The sequence below is a fragment of the Ochlerotatus camptorhynchus genome, unplaced genomic scaffold (genome assembly GCF_037179485.1).
Source record: "Ochlerotatus camptorhynchus isolate MF236.1 unplaced genomic scaffold, CSIRO-AGI_Acam_v1.1 ptg000330l, whole genome shotgun sequence".
NCBI classification, from domain to species: domain Eukaryota; kingdom Metazoa; phylum Arthropoda; class Insecta; order Diptera; family Culicidae; genus Ochlerotatus; species Ochlerotatus camptorhynchus.
In genome coordinates, this window is record NW_027040818.1 from 10,638,066 (window position 1) to 10,654,790 (window position 16,725).

Sequence of the window (16,725 nt, forward strand, 5' to 3'; positions counted from 1 at the left end):
TCCGCAGAACTACTCTGAAGTTCTCCTCAGATTTATTCTGAAACTATCCACAGAAATTCTGCTCAAAGCTACTCTGCAATTTTCCTCAGAATTACGCTGAAGCTCCCCTCAGAACTACTTTGAAGTTCTCCTAAAAACTGCTTGGAACTCTTCCTCAGAACTACTCTGAAGTTCTTCTCAGAATTACTTTGAACTTATCCTCAGAAATACTCTGAAGTTTTCCTCAGTATTACGCTGAAGTTCTCCTCAGTATTACGCTGAAGTTCTCCTCAGAAATACTTTGAAGTTTTCCTCAGAACTACTATGAAGTTCTCCTCAGAACTACTCAGAAACTCTCCACAGAATTACTCTGAAGGTCTCCTCAGAACTACTCTGAAGTTCTCCTCAGAACGTTTTGAAACTCTCCGCAGAACTACTCTGAAGTTCTCCTCAGAACTACTCAGAAACTCTCTACAGAACTACTCTGAAGGTCTCCTCAGAACTACTCTGAAGTTCTCCTCAGAACGTTTTGAAATTCTCCGCAGAACTACTCTGAAGTTCTCCTCAGATTTATTCTGAAACTATCCACAGAAATTCTGCTCAAAGCTACTCTGCAATTTTCCTCAGAATTACGCTGAAGCTCCCCTTAGAACTACTTTGAAGTTCTCCTAAAAACTGCTTGGAACTCTTCCTCAGAACTACTCTGAAGTTCTTCTCAGAATTACTTTGAACTTATTCTCAGAAATACTCTGAAGTTTTCCTCAGTATTACGCTGAAGTTCTCCTCAGTATTACGCTGAAATTCTCCTCAGAAATACTTTGAAGTTTTCCTCAGAAGTACTCTGAGGTCTCCTCAGAATGACTTTGAACTTCTCCTGAGAACTACTCTGAAGGTCTCCTCAGAACTACTCTGAAGGTTTCCTCAGAACTACTCTGAAATTTTCCTCAGTATTACGCTGAAGTGTAATGCTGATGAAAATTTCAGAGTATTTCTCCTCAGAAATACCTTGAAGTTCTCCTCAGAACTACTCCGAGCTCTCATCAGAATTACTTTGAACTTTTACTCAGAACTACTCTGAAACTCTCCACAGAACTACTCTGAAGTTCTCATCAGAACTACTCTGAAGTTCTCCTCAGAACTTTTTGAAACTCCTCAGTTCTCCTCAGATTTATTCTGAAACTATCCACAGAAATTCTGCTCAGAACTACTCTGCATTTTTCCTCAGAATTAAGCTGAAGTTCCCCTCAGAACTACTTTCAAGTTCTCCTCAAAACTACTTGGAACTTTTCATCAGAACAACTCTGAAGTTCTCCTCAGAACTACTCTGGAGTTATCCTCAGAACTGCTCTGAAGATCTCCTCAGAACTAAGTTCTCGTCAAAACTACTCTGAAGTTCTCCTACAAAACTACTCTAGAGCTTCGATGAAGTTTCAACATTTTCCTGAAATTCTCTAGAAGATCTTTAAACTTTTCCGATAGTTGGGACTTCCCTAAAGATATCTTTTCTCCCCAGAAGTTCTTTGAATTTCTCAATAAATTAGAGTTCTCTGGACCTCCCTAAAATTCACGGAACATTCCTCCCAAAGTTTTGCTGATATTTATAACCCTCCTCCAAACCTCTCGATATTTCCCCACGGTTCAAGGTACTTCTTCAAAGTGCTCCCAATTTTTTGAAGTTTATGCAAATTCAGAGACGATCACTGAACTTCGGAGAATTTCAAAGCCCCTTGGATATTTTTACAAGGATTCAGATTGATTGATTATTCAGAAGACCTTCTACTGATCAACTATCCAATCATATAATCCCTCACACATTTCTTCACTATGACAGCGGAAGCAGAGATTATACAAATAACCGTATGACTTCATGACGATTAGTTAGGAGTACTCTGTAAACAGTCAATAAGTCCGGGCGTTTCAAGTTTTTATTTTCCCCGTCCGAGTTCACCGTGAGTTGCAACCTAAAAATAATTATAGTCTATAAAAAGAACACGAAGGCCGGGAAATGACGTGTTTTGATTTTGCTAAAAAAAAGTCTCTGTGTTTTTATGGTTTTTATCAATTTGAACGATTAAAAAAAACTCTAAAATTGATGGTGTAAAAAAAAAGATCTTATTCCGGATTTGTATCTGAAGGACGAAAAGTGGAAGAGGCTGATAGGCAAACAGAAGGTCATCAAGATGGAGTGAATCAAGCGGGCCGCCATCCGGGAAGTTGAAGCATTTGAGTAAGGGTTGGTCGCCGGTAAGGGCCAGTAAGTGCTGCCAGCAGATGAATCAAGAGGTATTCGAAACAAAATTGGTAAGAAATGTCCATTCAAATCGGTTTAATACAGTTGAACAAATTTCAAAACTATATACGTGCCAGATTTGGAAATAATATTTTTCGAATCTGGAAGTGTGTTTATGATACCATTATCCATTTGATAAAGGTAGAGTGAACATGCGGGGCTTATTGTAAGTAAAAGTGACCTCGGAGTGGTCGTGAATTACCAGGCATTCTGAAATGGGTCACTGGAGCTGCAATAGAGCTAACACCTTCTAACTCCCGGACTAAACCTGCTTTAATTTAAGGGTAATAAAAAGCAGTTTTCTTCCATAATAACACTGCCGGACAGTGGGGGTTAGATTGTACACACACACACACACACAACCACGCTATCCACTATCAGTTGGCATCTACTTACTTTCATACTATGTGATAAAACTACGGACATCAAGTCAGTTTATCCCATCAAGTAAAGTAATTGTAAAAGTTAAGGATTTCCCTAGAAGGAAGTCCAAAAAAAATTATTCTTCTATAGATTAAGACTGATTACAAATGCGACTTATGCGAAGTTTGTGATTTTCAGAGTTGGTTGGAAATGCTATCTAACATGAAGCTTTAGTGTGATAATTTATTAGCTAGAGAATGGTATTAGAAGAGGGTAGGTAGATAGTTCCGTTAGAGTACGGCAGTATGAAAATTGAATAGAAGTTGAAAATGAGCGAAGGGCCATTAATGCGACAGTACAAAGTCAAACGCTTTGCCAAAGCCGTACGATGTACGCGGAGATTTGAAGTATGTCTTCAAATCTACAGACAAAAAAGTGTGCGCCCGCCTTTGCTCATACACTGTCTGTGGCTTTGGAATAGTTCTAGACTAACATTTGAAAAGGGCGTTACTCCAAAATGACTATATCGAGAAAATCACTTCCGAATTTTGATGACCTAAAAATTAATCCTTTTTCCATTTTCTGGATGATTTTATAAGCTTGACATATAATTAATAGTGTAATCTATCATCATGCATTACTAAAAAAGAGAGGAGCAACACAATAGTTGGGTAAAGAAGAATTGCATTATAACACACCATCGACTGGAAATGCTTTCGTCAGCGTGGGGCTTCAGGTAGTGATGAAACGTCGCTAGAACTATTCCACAGCCACAGACAGTATATGAGCAAAGGCGGGCGCACACTTTTTTGCCTGAAGATTTGAAGCCATACTTCAAATCTCTCCGTACATCGTACGGGTTAGGCAAAGAAGTGTGCGTTTGACTTTGCACTGTCGCATTAATGACCCTTCGCTCATTTTCAACTTCTATTCAATTTTCATACTGCCGTACTCTAACGGAACTATCTACCTCCCCTCTTCTCTAAGACCATTATCTAGCTAATAAATTATCACACTAAAGCTTCATGTTAGATAGCATTTCCAACCAACTCTAAGAAGTTAGTTCTTCGTTAGTACTCGAGTGTGGGAACAATGCGGTTGTTTATTAATTTCTGCTGATGTTGCTAATGCGTTGTGATCGTCTGAGTGGTCGGGTGGCATCCTGCTATCGGTGATCGTTGTGATTCCATTGAATGTAATCCAATCGGTTGATTTGGCTATTTGATGAAAGTGTTTATTGTTTGGGATATGGTTTGATGGTGGGAATGTGCCAATCAATATGATGCGGGTCCCGGTGTTGCTAACTCATATCAGTCCCATCCCGAAATTCAATCGTATTAGAAGGTCAAGTTACAGTTCTGCTTTTTCAACTGCCATATTTTTCGCTGATATATCAAAACATGCAAGCTTCATTGCAACTGATTTTAATTTGAAAAAAAAAAATCAATAAATTTACTATGATTTTTTCAAATATTGAAAGTTTGAACACGAACAAATCCGGACACATTAAAAACGCTGACGGCATGTTTTGAGCAATTTTTTTCAACATTTCTCTAAATCAAGCTAAGAGTATATAGAATCACAGTAGGCATTGGTTGTCAGGATAAGTTCATTTGTTTACATCATGGCTTCACCGGAGCAAGCACGTCGCGATTCGATCCTGCACGCTCGATACGAAAATTCCGATTTATCCGCTCCTGGCTGTTTTCGATCCAATTCCTGGGCAGGAATTTTATACGTCGGTTGACCGGAAGAATGCAAAAGAAGTCAAAATTTCCCAAAAAATTCTGCAGTTGTGGGCTGAAAAGCGAAACTTTCGTTACTTGGGTTACGTTGGGTCCATGAACCAGCAAATTTACCAGGAGGAGTGCCTACGGAAGAGACTACTGCCTTTTCTGGAGCAGCATGAGGTGGATTGGTTATTCTTGGCCGGACTTGGCAAGCTTCCACTACTCAAATTCCACCAAACAGTGGTACCGCGAAAATGGCGTCATAGTGGTTCCCAAGAAGATGAATTCGGCCAATATTCCGGAAATAAGGCCAATTGAATACTGGTCAATTGTGAAGCATATTGTAGAAAAAGGGCAGAACTGCAATTAACCTGAAGGATTTCCAGCGGAACTGGAAACAAGTGGGAATAGGGCTCGTTCAAAAGGTGATGGGCCGTGTACGAAGAAATGTTCGCGCAATGGCCTATGGTAAGTAGGAATACTGAAAAAATGTTTAGCTGTTACATTGAACTATGAAAAATAAAACGCATTTTTAAACCCCAATAAGATTTACTTATCCGGATTTTTTGTTTTAACCTTTACACAGGGCTGGTAGCAGTTCACTTTTTAGTGACTTGGTCACTATTTTGAAGCCAGTCACTAAAAAGTCACTTTTTACACCAAAAAGTCACTAAAGTCACTATTTCCCTAAAAATAGTCACTAAAGTCACTTTTTTACAAAATGTTTAAATTGAGCACTTGGCACCAAGAAAGTCTACAGTAGGTTTAACAAAATATACATATCTGTTAAAAAATTGAAAATTTTAACCAGGGTGACCAGTGAACCGCAAAACGTTAGAACACCAGGAAATCTATTGGGAAATACCTTCAATTTCGATTTAAGAGATAATTTTAAAGGATTCTAGGGATGACACCAAGATATATCAGAGAAGAATACCAAAGTACAGACTACGCAAGTCTCGTGTAAAATTAAGTGTGCTGAGGACCGATTTCTTCATCTCCGCTTAAATTTTAAGCCAGGTTTACCTATATAGTTAAACTTGGCTTAACACATACGAGCGTCGCTTTTGATTATTGTTTAAATTATTAGAGACGCAAAATTCAGCTCCGAAACAATATTGGAAATAATTCTAATATAATTGAGAGTGCATTTTAACGAGAGTTCTGAGAAGAATTCTATGATGATTGGATGAGGATTCTAGGTCCAATTCTAATAATAATCCAACATTAGTTCTGAAATTTTGCTTAAGGGGCTCTGATGAAAATTCCATGAATATCCCGTGAACTCCAAAGATGGTCTCTGCGGATAGTTCGAAAAGAATTCTGGGGTGATTTCTGACGATACTTCCAAGGGAATTCTAAAGAGGTCGAAATAAATTTCGAGAAGAATTCCAATGGAATCGAATTTTGAGGGTTCAATCTCAAAGGAATTCGAAAAAGAGTTTCAAAGTTTGTGATGGATTTTTGTTTTGAGAATTCTGAGGAAATACTATGGGGAATCTAAGGAGAATACAAATTGAATTTCCAATTGAATGCAAGGGAGAAGTCCAAGATTATACTAAGCAGAAATTTATGAAACTTCTGATGTTAATTGCATGAAAATTCTTAGGATGGATTTATGGAAGGAGCCTTCAGGGAGTTTCTAGAAGAATCAATAAAAAAATCGAAAATAATCTACATAATTAATTACTTAATGCGTGAATTTAACGATTTACATAGTCGGAGATGCTTAACGTCAAATATCAGACTTAAAGAGTACGGCAGTGTGAAAATTGTTTATACAAAGTAGAAAGCGAGCAAAGGACAATTTTGAGGAAGGTACTAATCGGGTAGTTTTTTACGTCAGATGGCGACTTGAGTGTGAAACAATCAATAGAACTGTTTCCGCACATCAGAGGTACATGAGCAAATCAGCGATCATCCTTTTTGCCAGTGGTGGCAGGGGAAACACCCCTCACCATCCCTCATTAACGGATGAGTTTGGTAAAGGAGATGCTCTATCCTATTCCTTCCTCAAAATTATCCTTTGTTCGCATTCTACTTTCTATATACAAATTTCACACTGCCACACTATAACGGAACTATCAACTCTTTACTTTCATCTCCTCATCGTAGAAAATGTCCACTTTAGTTCTGATATTTGATGTTAAGCGTTTCCAACTACGAAAATAATCTATTTCCAAAAATTTTGTTGATTGTTCTGCAAAGAATTTCAAGAATGCAATATTATGTTTGTAAAATCTTATTTGCCTCTAAGTTTGAGAGAAGGGGAATTGTTCTAAAAAAGATCTTGAAATCATTCTGAACACATTCTGTGAAAAGTTCATAGTAAATTATCAAAGTTATTTACCTAGATATATCGAATATTTAGAGATTTCGAACGCAGAATCAAATTCAAGATCATAAAAAATGGGAATTACTATTTGCTAGTCATCATGTATAACGTAAGCAAAAGTAAATTATTCAAATCACTTCAAATGCTCTTCACAGGAGATTCCGTTGTGAGATTCGATTAAATTAGAGGAATTTATGAAATTTGATTATAAGTTCCATGACATAAAAAGTTTATTTCAATATCAAACCGTATTTGAATTTTTAAGTTACCATATAAATGGTTACTTATTTAGAATTTACATGTCACTATTTGGTCACTAGAGTCACTACTATTATATCGCATCAGAACTACCAGCCCTGCCTTTACATGCAAATTGCACTTCGTTACGTTGACTGTCATTTTCTCAATGCCTACTTTTTCCTGCTACACTAGGCAGTGTACTATTTATTCTATTGTCGGAAGAATATCCAGACCAATATCTCAAGACTCTCCAGAGATACTGGTTTTTAAAATTGATTATGCCAAAACCCTCGGAAAAGGGTTAAAGAAGGAACAATCTCCTAACATTATTATATTGGGGCTGTTCATTAACTACGTAGACAGTTTTTTGGGATTCTTGACCCCCTGTGTAGACAATTGTCCAAACATTTTGTTTTAATTTTTATAGGCCGTAGATAATTTCCCCCTAACATGTCTACGAAGTTTATGGACAGCCCCATTCGTGCTAAAAGTATTCAGACCAGGGGTTGAAACTGTTGTCATTTTTTACTACACTCGCTTCGTTTTCGTGCGGGATAGTGTATTGTTTGTATTCGTACTCTCATGCTCTACCGTCGTCTCTCTTACACGACACAAACGGTAGAACAACATTCGAGCAAAAAAAAATATCAAATAACTATCATATGACATGAATGATTTTGTTCTAATTTTATTTTATTTTTTATTTTTTTTATTTTACTAGTCTTCGAACTGATCGTACAAACAGATATTGCTATTCACTAATCCTATTTTTAAACATTGTCTTAGATGTATTAAAATCAAAAAGGACAAATACTTCATTATAACGACGACAACAAACATCAAACAGATGATTCTGTCCACAGGAAGGCGGAGAAAATCTGCACGCCGGATCGTTCTGGCCGGAATATTTACATTTGTATTGCTCAGCAGTACTGAGCAGTCAACGTTGCTCTTCAGGATGTCGAATATAAAAAGCCGCTGCAACAGGATCCTCCTACTAGCCAAGGTCGGTAGATGTATCAAGGCGCAGCGATGCTCGTAGGGTGGTAATCGAACCGGATCATTCCACGGAAGTAAACGAAGAGCAAATCGAAGAAAGTTCCTTTGAATACGCTCGATCCGGTTGCGTACCAGCGCGCAGTAGAGACTTTTCAAGCAATGAATGTCTTCAAACTGCTGCGTGTTTCGTTTGATGAATCCAAGCACTGCGTACGCCTTGGCGGTCGTTGCAGCTATGTGTTGGGTAAACTTCAGCTTACTGTCAAGCAATACACCCAGATCTTTAACAGTGCTTACTCTGACGATACTAGTTGTCAACATTCTATAATCGAAAATGGTCGCCATCCTTGTTCGATAGAAAGAAATTACATTACATTTTCGGGCATTTACATCCATTCCGTTTAGCCTGCACCAGTGTAGTAACACTAGTAACGCGTCGATGTCAGCTTGTATGGCACAGAAATCAACTAACGATGAAACTACCCGAAAGAACTTCAAATCATCGGCAAACATTACCTTCGGAGATTTAATCGTTTCGCAAAGATCGTTGACGAATAGCACAAAAAGAAGTGGGCCCAAATGGCTCCCTTGAGGCACACCAGATGTGATATCGAATGGGTCAGAGCTCGTTCCATCAAGGCGAACGTAGGCACTGCGCTCAGTTAGGTAGGAAAATATCCAGCGAGTCAACCAGGTGGGTAGGCCCATTCTGTCCAATTTTTCCACCGCCAAAGAATGCGGCACTCTATCGACCGCTTTTGAGAAGTCGATATAGATGGCATCGATTTGTCGTCTCATTTCCAGTGCGTTGACCAACGAGGAAATATATGCCATCAGGTTGGTAGTGGTAGAGCGTTTTTTCACGAATCCGTGCTGGAATTCGGAAATAATATGATGAACGTGTGAATAAAACGAATCGAAGACGAGGTTTTCAAAAATCTTTGGCAAGCAGCTCAAAATTGATATGCCACGGTAGTTCTCTACGTTGTGGATACTACCAGCTTTATGTATGGGAGTAATGGCAGCAGTTTTCCAAGCACTCGAAAAAACGCCTTCCGCCATGGAACGATTAAAAAGAATTGTGGCGGGAACGGAAAGCGAAACGGCGCAGTTCTTGATAAACAGTGGTGAAAGACGATCTGGTCCGGCGCCTTTGGATTCGTCTATCCCTTGGAGTTTGCTCAGCACATTTTCCGGAGAAAAGTCGAGAAGCGCTACGTTCAAATCATACCGAGGCAAACTGTCCAAGTACACTTCAGACGGAGGTGATCAGTTATTACTTAGCACACCCCGAAAGAATGACGAGAACAAATTTGCCGAATCAAGCGGGGTTTCGGCCGTAAACTCATTATAAAAAACATGCTGAGGAATTGCATTCGTCTGCTTTCGACTTCTCATGAACGACCAAAACGATTTAGGATCGTTTTTGATGTTTTCTTCCGTGCGATGAATGTAGCTGCTGAAGCATCGCGCAAGCAAAGAGTTATAATCGCTCTCCAATACACGCAGTTCAGTTTTGTGCTGTTCGTCCCTCGAACGAAAATAACGTTTCCTGGCCTTGCGAAGACGATTACGTAGATGCTGCAGCTTGTTGTTCCCCCAAGGCTGTCTTCTCCCGAAAAAGCGGCGTCTTTGCTTCATCGGTACTACATCCCGAACAATTGAGAACACTCGTTGATAAAAGTTGGAAACAGCTTCGTTGATGTTGCACCCATTAAGGCACCCATCCCAATGAATGGCCGAAATTAATGCGTTAAGCGATGCGAAATCACATTGGTTGAAATCAAAGTTGAAGAAGTCCGATGCGTTCATGCTATCGCACTTTCTGGTGGTTTCAAATTTTAACACGAAGGGTTTGTGATGATGATCAATTTTCAGCAATGGCAACGGTGGTTCCAGGATCTCAACACACTTATCCTCATTGATGAATGCCAGATCGAGAAGCCTCCCATTTACGTTCGTCAAATCATTAACTTGATAAAGTCCGCAGCCTAAAACGGACTCTATTAGGGCTATCTCTTGCTCAGACGAAGCATTTACCGGCAATAAAGAGTTGATATCTTCATCGTGCATCCAACACAATTGTGGGAGATTGTAATTACCAACAACCAATACACGACCGTGATCACGGGCAAGATCGAGTAGATTTTGTACACAAGCAGAATGTTGTTCGTACAGATTCGTGGCACTGTTTGGTGGGAGGTAAATAACGCAAACAAACAACTCGAAATTCGGCAACGTAATCCGAACGATGATTTGCTCTAGTTGTTCACATTCAACTACACTAACAGACGTGCTCTGCAACCCATTTCTCACACCAATCAATACTCCACCTCCAAGCAGAAAACAGCTGGTGTTTGCATTCCTATCACAGCGATAAATTGTGTAGATGTGAGCGAGTTCCGAGTTTTGGATATCATTTCTGAGCCAAGTTTCCGTGAAAGCAATGACGTCATAATCACTATTGGACAAGGCCAGAAACAAGTTGTTTGTTTTGGTACGGAGGCCTCGTACGTTTTGGTAGTACAAAGTGAACGTTTGGTGTTTAGTAGTAGGATCATGTGAGATCGATGCATTTACAACGGGTGAAGAAGACGGCTGTTGTGTGTTTCGGAACTGCGTAGTGGATCGTTTGATAGTAGTTGAATTTTCGGTTTCCTCAATTTGGTGTAAATTAAACCATTTCTGATCAGAAATTCTATTACTAGGACATCGTTGCTTGTTATTTTCAGAATTCACACAAGCACAACATCAGCTGCTCTTATTATGAGAAAAAACTAAAATACATACATTCGTGACGATCTTCGGCAAAAATGCCGTATGAAAGAGCCTGTCATAGCGACGCTGGTGGTGTAGTGGTAACCCGAGCAAAGCTAAAGATCAAATTGAAATCAAAATTTGCTGTTATGATGTAACTTATTTTGAATACTCCAGTTGATCTCATTTTGGTTGACTTAACGGTTAACACAGCAAAAATGAGAGCAAAATTTTACACTGTTGAAGCAAACGGAAAACTAATCCTGCTTTCAATGAAATCAATTTGATTACTGTTTTTGCATTCATAATGTTTAACTGAATACGGGCCTGGAGTAAATGGTTACCATTCATGTTTCTCAAGCTGAAAGACTTGGGCTCCAATCTCACCCCGGGAAAGTCACGAATGACCTAAAATGTGTCAAACAAATCAAATAAACAATCACCATTAGTTCAACAACAGATGAATTTCAATTAAATTTTAAACAAGACGTAAACAGCAGAACTTCAAGTTAAGTTGCTTTCATTTAAAAAGTCTTGACTGCATAATGAAAGCACAATATGATATCAGACTTATGTCGTAACATTTGAAATCAAAATGAGTTTTCATTATGATAGGAACTGCACACTTTAATATCGATTTGCTTTCATTTTGTTAACCGACTTTGCTCGGGAAGCGTGATTGCCTCTCACCCCAGCAGGCCTGGATTCAATCCCAGTCGGCGCCGCCGGGATGTTCTGAGGCATAACATCTCTGGTCCCCGGTTCCATGAGTCGATGGGTCGATAGGTATGGTCCAGGTGTGTGGGAGCTGCCTTCCTGACGTCGGTAGCATTGGTGCTCAGCACGGAAAACAAGATCGACGGAAAACAAATCAAGGAAAAAAAAGAGCCGTCATATGACATTTTAGTTTGGTATTGTTATTTGATATCTTGTTTTGCAAATGTCGGAAGCAAAGGCAGTTAATTATCACAGAAAATTCGACTACGGTGACCGCTTACAAGACTGATTCAGGCTTAAGCCCTGCCAATTTATAATCGGTACGCTATTACAGCGATCCTAGTGGTCGGTTCTGGTATCTTTTGACAGAAATTTGTTTACAATGTCTCTTGAAATCCAGTGTAAAGGTTTAAAAAAAGTTTATTTTTTTTTCTTAAATTGCCACACGGTGGAAGAAACAAGAAGAGCAACAAACTAAACAAGGAACGTTTGTCTGTTTCCCGTAAGGTACAATCAAGCCGTCAAAGCGGTATATTGGACCGGAAACTGCGTCAGAACGTCATGAAGGCTTTCAAAGCGAATCCAGGACTTTCGGACGAGGATGTGGCCAACAAACTCGGTGCTGTTCGCAGTACAGTTTGGAATATACGAGTTCAGAAATGTTTCTTCAAGTATCGGGCTATTAAGCAACCGAACCGGACCGTAAAGCAAAACATTACGGCCAAAACGCGGGCCCGAAAGCTGTATGACCAGGTGCTGACATCCTTATGACGATGAAGCGTATGTCAAATTGGACTTCAAACAGCGTCCGGGACAGAAGTTTTATGTTGCCAGGGGTCGGGTCGGGGAGATGTTCCCAAGAAATATAAACATAGAGGTAACTCTAAGACTATAAGGTCCCGAAATAACATGCTCAACTTTTTGGCTCAGCTCTGATACTCTCTTCGGTCCCAAGCTAATCGATTCACCCCTCGAAACATAGGAAAAACCAATAACCCCTCATTTTATCTGTCAAACTTTCATAGCGAATCAAAACAAACATTGCGTAGTACTAGAATTTCGACTAGAATGGGGTACGTTAATCGTTTGCTTGGGACCAATAGGCTAGTCAAGTAGTGAGTCAAATTAAAATCGTTAGTTTCGTATTGATTGTTGATATAAATTTGTTTTTGCGGACAAGTTTGCCGGTAAGCTGATGATCTGGCAGGGAATGTGATGGTGAGGTTGACCAGCAGCTTGTGCAGAAATTGATGGGACGTATCAAGCCCAAAGTTCAAATTTTCATTCGAGAGGTTGATTGATTTACCTTTATTTAGGAGGCTTTCAGCCTAAGGCTGGTTCGCCTCCACTCATTCGAGAGGAATAAAATCGCAAAATCCATATGGTATAATGATAAATACATAACATTTTATCTCAATAAGGTACACCGGGGTAAGTTGAAACGTGCGGGAAAGTTGAAACGGTAGGTTTACTGCCGCTATTCGCATAACAGTCCCATATGAATAAGAATTCCTTAGAAAAGGGGACTGTTATGCAAATAGCGGCAGTGTATCTCTTAGCGGAAGTGAATATTCACTGTAATTATTTTTGAGAGGCATTGAGTAGTACCGCCAACTACTAGAATAGAAATAAATTCAGTAATTATTCACTTCCAGTAAAAGATATTCCTACCGTTTCAACTTCCTCACACGTTTCAACTTGCCCGGTGTACCTTGAAGTTTTATTCTAAACCAAACAGATTCTGAGATACATCCGATTGAAAGCGTACCGATTCTAAATTGACAAGGCTTTACTGTCATCTGGGTTAATGATATAAAACTTTCTCCAGCACTTTGCTAACCCAGCATGTTAAGGAGATCAGGTGGAAGTCTTTGGGGTTACGACTCGGAGTGCCCTGCTTCGGCATCGGGACGACCAGGCTCTGTCATATCCGGAGTGTTTTGAGATTTGGGCGTAATTGCATTTTTAAACAAACACGTAAATCGTCGATAACTAATAACTCGATCGTCGATAATAACTAATAACACTATGAGATATACGAATGATTCCTCTATCATTTGGTAAAGTTTGTTTATGAGATTGTGCTTTTATTCAAGAGAAATCGGCAATTAACGTGTTTGTTTATAAAAGCAATTATGTACTCCTAAATCTCAAATCACTCCGGATATGCGAATTATTGCACACACCGTGCGGTGAATTCTATACTTAGATTCGAATCGACTACCGTGATGGTACCATATTCTGCGCACTTATTTAAGACATTTTCTACAAAAAAAGAGTTTCTAGAAAAATTCAGCATTGTTTTGAAATATTTTGATTTAGTATTTGTATAGCTCTAGCATGTAGGTATACATAAAAAATATAAATGTTGATCTAATGAAAAACGGTAACATGAAACAAAGTATTTTTTGAGTATGTGATGATGTTCCTAATTCTGCGCTTCATTTTTCAAATGTTCCATATTCTGCGCACTGTGTTTCTAATTTTGCGCACAAAAAAAACAGCATGTAAAATCATGGTATTTATTCTTGTATGAGTATTAAGCATTTATGTACAAAAAAATTAATCAACTTTTCTTGGAAATCTTTCATAAAGCAAACTTTATCATAATTTAAACTTTATCACTTTTTTCACAACTGTCTATTCAATTTCTGCCAAATTAGTACCAGCTCCTTCAGCCTTTTCCTTAAAGCTTTCGCTGGCGTTTTCCAGTAAGTGTTTCCAGCTTTTTCTTCGCTGCCAAACTTTTTTCTTCTCGAATGGCCTTCCTTTGTTCTTTTCTTGCTCTTGCGTATGCTTTTCTAATTCCATCGTTTCAAAATAAGCCTTGAATGCCTCACTCGTAGCCACAGATGGAGGTCGTGGTTTATACTTCTTTAATTTACGAGTTTTACGCGCCGCAGAAGAGGGTACTTGAAAAGCTTTATCGAAAAAGTCATCGTCGATGCCATGTTCTGGTTCTGCAATGTGCGTGGTTCCAATATTCACGTTTGAAGAATCTGTCACTGATTGATGCTGCTTCTTGCATACAATCCGGACGACCGGTACCTGGGTCAATAGCGCTTCTGATAATGGGTTCCCCAACGATAGAATGGCAATCATCTGAAAATATCAATTATGGGAAATAAATATACTAAATTGGTACGTTCTCATAAACAATATTACCGATGCAATCACCAGAAGCACGAAAATTTTCCATCGCCAAAGGGTTTCCTTGGCTGATATCACCTGTTTCCAACGGAGAAGGATCTTTTTCGACAGTGCTTTGAAGTTGGTACTTAACAAGAAGCTTTCGTCGATCGGCTGAAAATATTGTTGCATGCATGATTAGGAAAACTGTAAATGTCATAGTAAGATACTACCGTCTAGATCAAATTCCTCGAATCCACGGAAGCAATCGTCTTCTGACGAAAAAGTCGTGTTAACTTTCAACAATTTCTCAGATTCTACATCTTGTTTTACACGTTGCCACACGTAAAACAAATTAGCGTCTTCAACCTGTCCTGGCCATTGCACCTTTTTTTGATTTTGTTCAAAATTCTGCAGTTGTCGCAATGTGAGATGTGATTCTAATCCGTCCAAGATAACAGTCGCATTGGAAAATGGGCTAGCATCTGATACGGAAGAGCTTGTGGTTTGAACCGTAATGCTGTGCTGGATTTCCGTATTTAGAAGCATCTCGTAGTTGACAGCGTCTGGATCCCACGGCAATAATCCACATTTGCGAAATCCGTTTTTGATATTTTTTGCCATATTTGGAATATTATCAACAGCCCGTTTTAGCAACGGCGTAAACTCGTGCCTTTTTATGGGTTCACCAGCATGGAAAGTGCGCCACTCAATAAGATGCTTATTCCACTGCACTTTCAACCCTCTGAAAAACGACACATCTAATGGCTGCAGTACATGGGTGGAATTCGGGAAGAGACAAATCAGTACAATCTTTTTAGCTCGACAAAACTCTGTTGTTTGAAAGGACACATGGGACTTGTGCCCGTCGACGAAAAGCACAATCGGTAGAGGAATATCGCTTTTGATAATCCACGGATAGAACACGTTCTTCAGATAGTAATAGAAGGTTTCCTGGTTCATCCACCCCGATACACTTTTTCCGATAGCCCAACCATCTGGCGCACTGTTCGCTATTTCCGCAGGAAGCCGCTGCTTGTATGGAAATAAAACTAATGGTGGCGCCAGCGATCCGGCTGCATTTGCCGAAAATAATACGGTGTAGCATTCTTTCTCCGAGTTTGCGTTAGCCGTGTGAACGTATTTCTGTCCGACTTTCGCTAGAACTTTCTCTTTCGTGGGAACCAATCGCATAGACGATTGATCCATGTTGAAAACGCGTTGTGGGTTTTGCCAAACATCACGTAACTCTTCCTGATGGATGAATTGCTGAATTTCACGAAACCAATTCCGAATTTGGTTCTCTGTAACACACGTCCGTTGTTTAAACAAAGCGCTTGGAATTCTACGAGCAATGTTCGGATGTCGGCCAAGAAAATGTTTTAACCATTTACGTCCAGGAGCTTTTACAGCGAACGGATTATTCGACTTGCGTGTAATACCAAGGTAATATGCCACGTATACTTTTAAGCGCAAGGAATCTACTGGCAAGCCAACTTTTGCTGAATCAATTATCCATTGCACAATACGATCCTCCTCTTCCTTTGTTAGAACGGTTGGTTTACCGGGATGATGAGATACGGAGCCGCGAGCCAGTGTTGCTCTTAACGTACGTTCCGGAACGTGATGTGCTTTGGAAGCTTGGCGAATAGAAAAGCCCTTCTTTATCATTAGAATTGCCGACTCAACTTGCTGGGGAGTGTACTGCATATGTTTTCTTCCGGAACTCATTTTCTCGACCTATCCGCAGATTTAGGAACATGCAGTCAATATTTGTACCATATTTTGCGCAAAATAAATTACTTCTTTTACAGTGCAATATACTCGATATGCACTGAAATCCATTTGGATCAAATTAAAAATACTTACATCTAGCGATCAGCACAAAAATGAATGAAATAAACACACTCCAATGTTTACAAATGAGAAATATTTTCAAACGGGCTTCTTAGCGCTGCTGCTAACGGATGCCATTTTTTGACGTTTTCAGTGCTGCCGGTTTTGTTTTTATTTATTTTTCCAATGATGTCGGCAATTTCCTGAATTGGTACTTATTTATATCGTAGACTACATGATTCAGATTCATTATATCGCGTAATAAAGATGATTATAGCCGTAAATAGAATTCAAAAAATGTTTTAATGAAAAAATGCGCAGAATTAGGAGCTGCGCAGAATTAGGAGCTG

General features: G+C 39.3%; 1 protein-coding gene across 9 annotated transcripts in view; it reads left to right on the plus strand.

The window, feature by feature from the left end:
- Nucleotides 1–16,725, plus strand: part of Spn (Spinophilin) — a 171,735-nt gene that overhangs the window by 153,654 nt on the left and 1,356 nt on the right. The gene's annotated exons all lie outside the window — the stretch shown is intronic.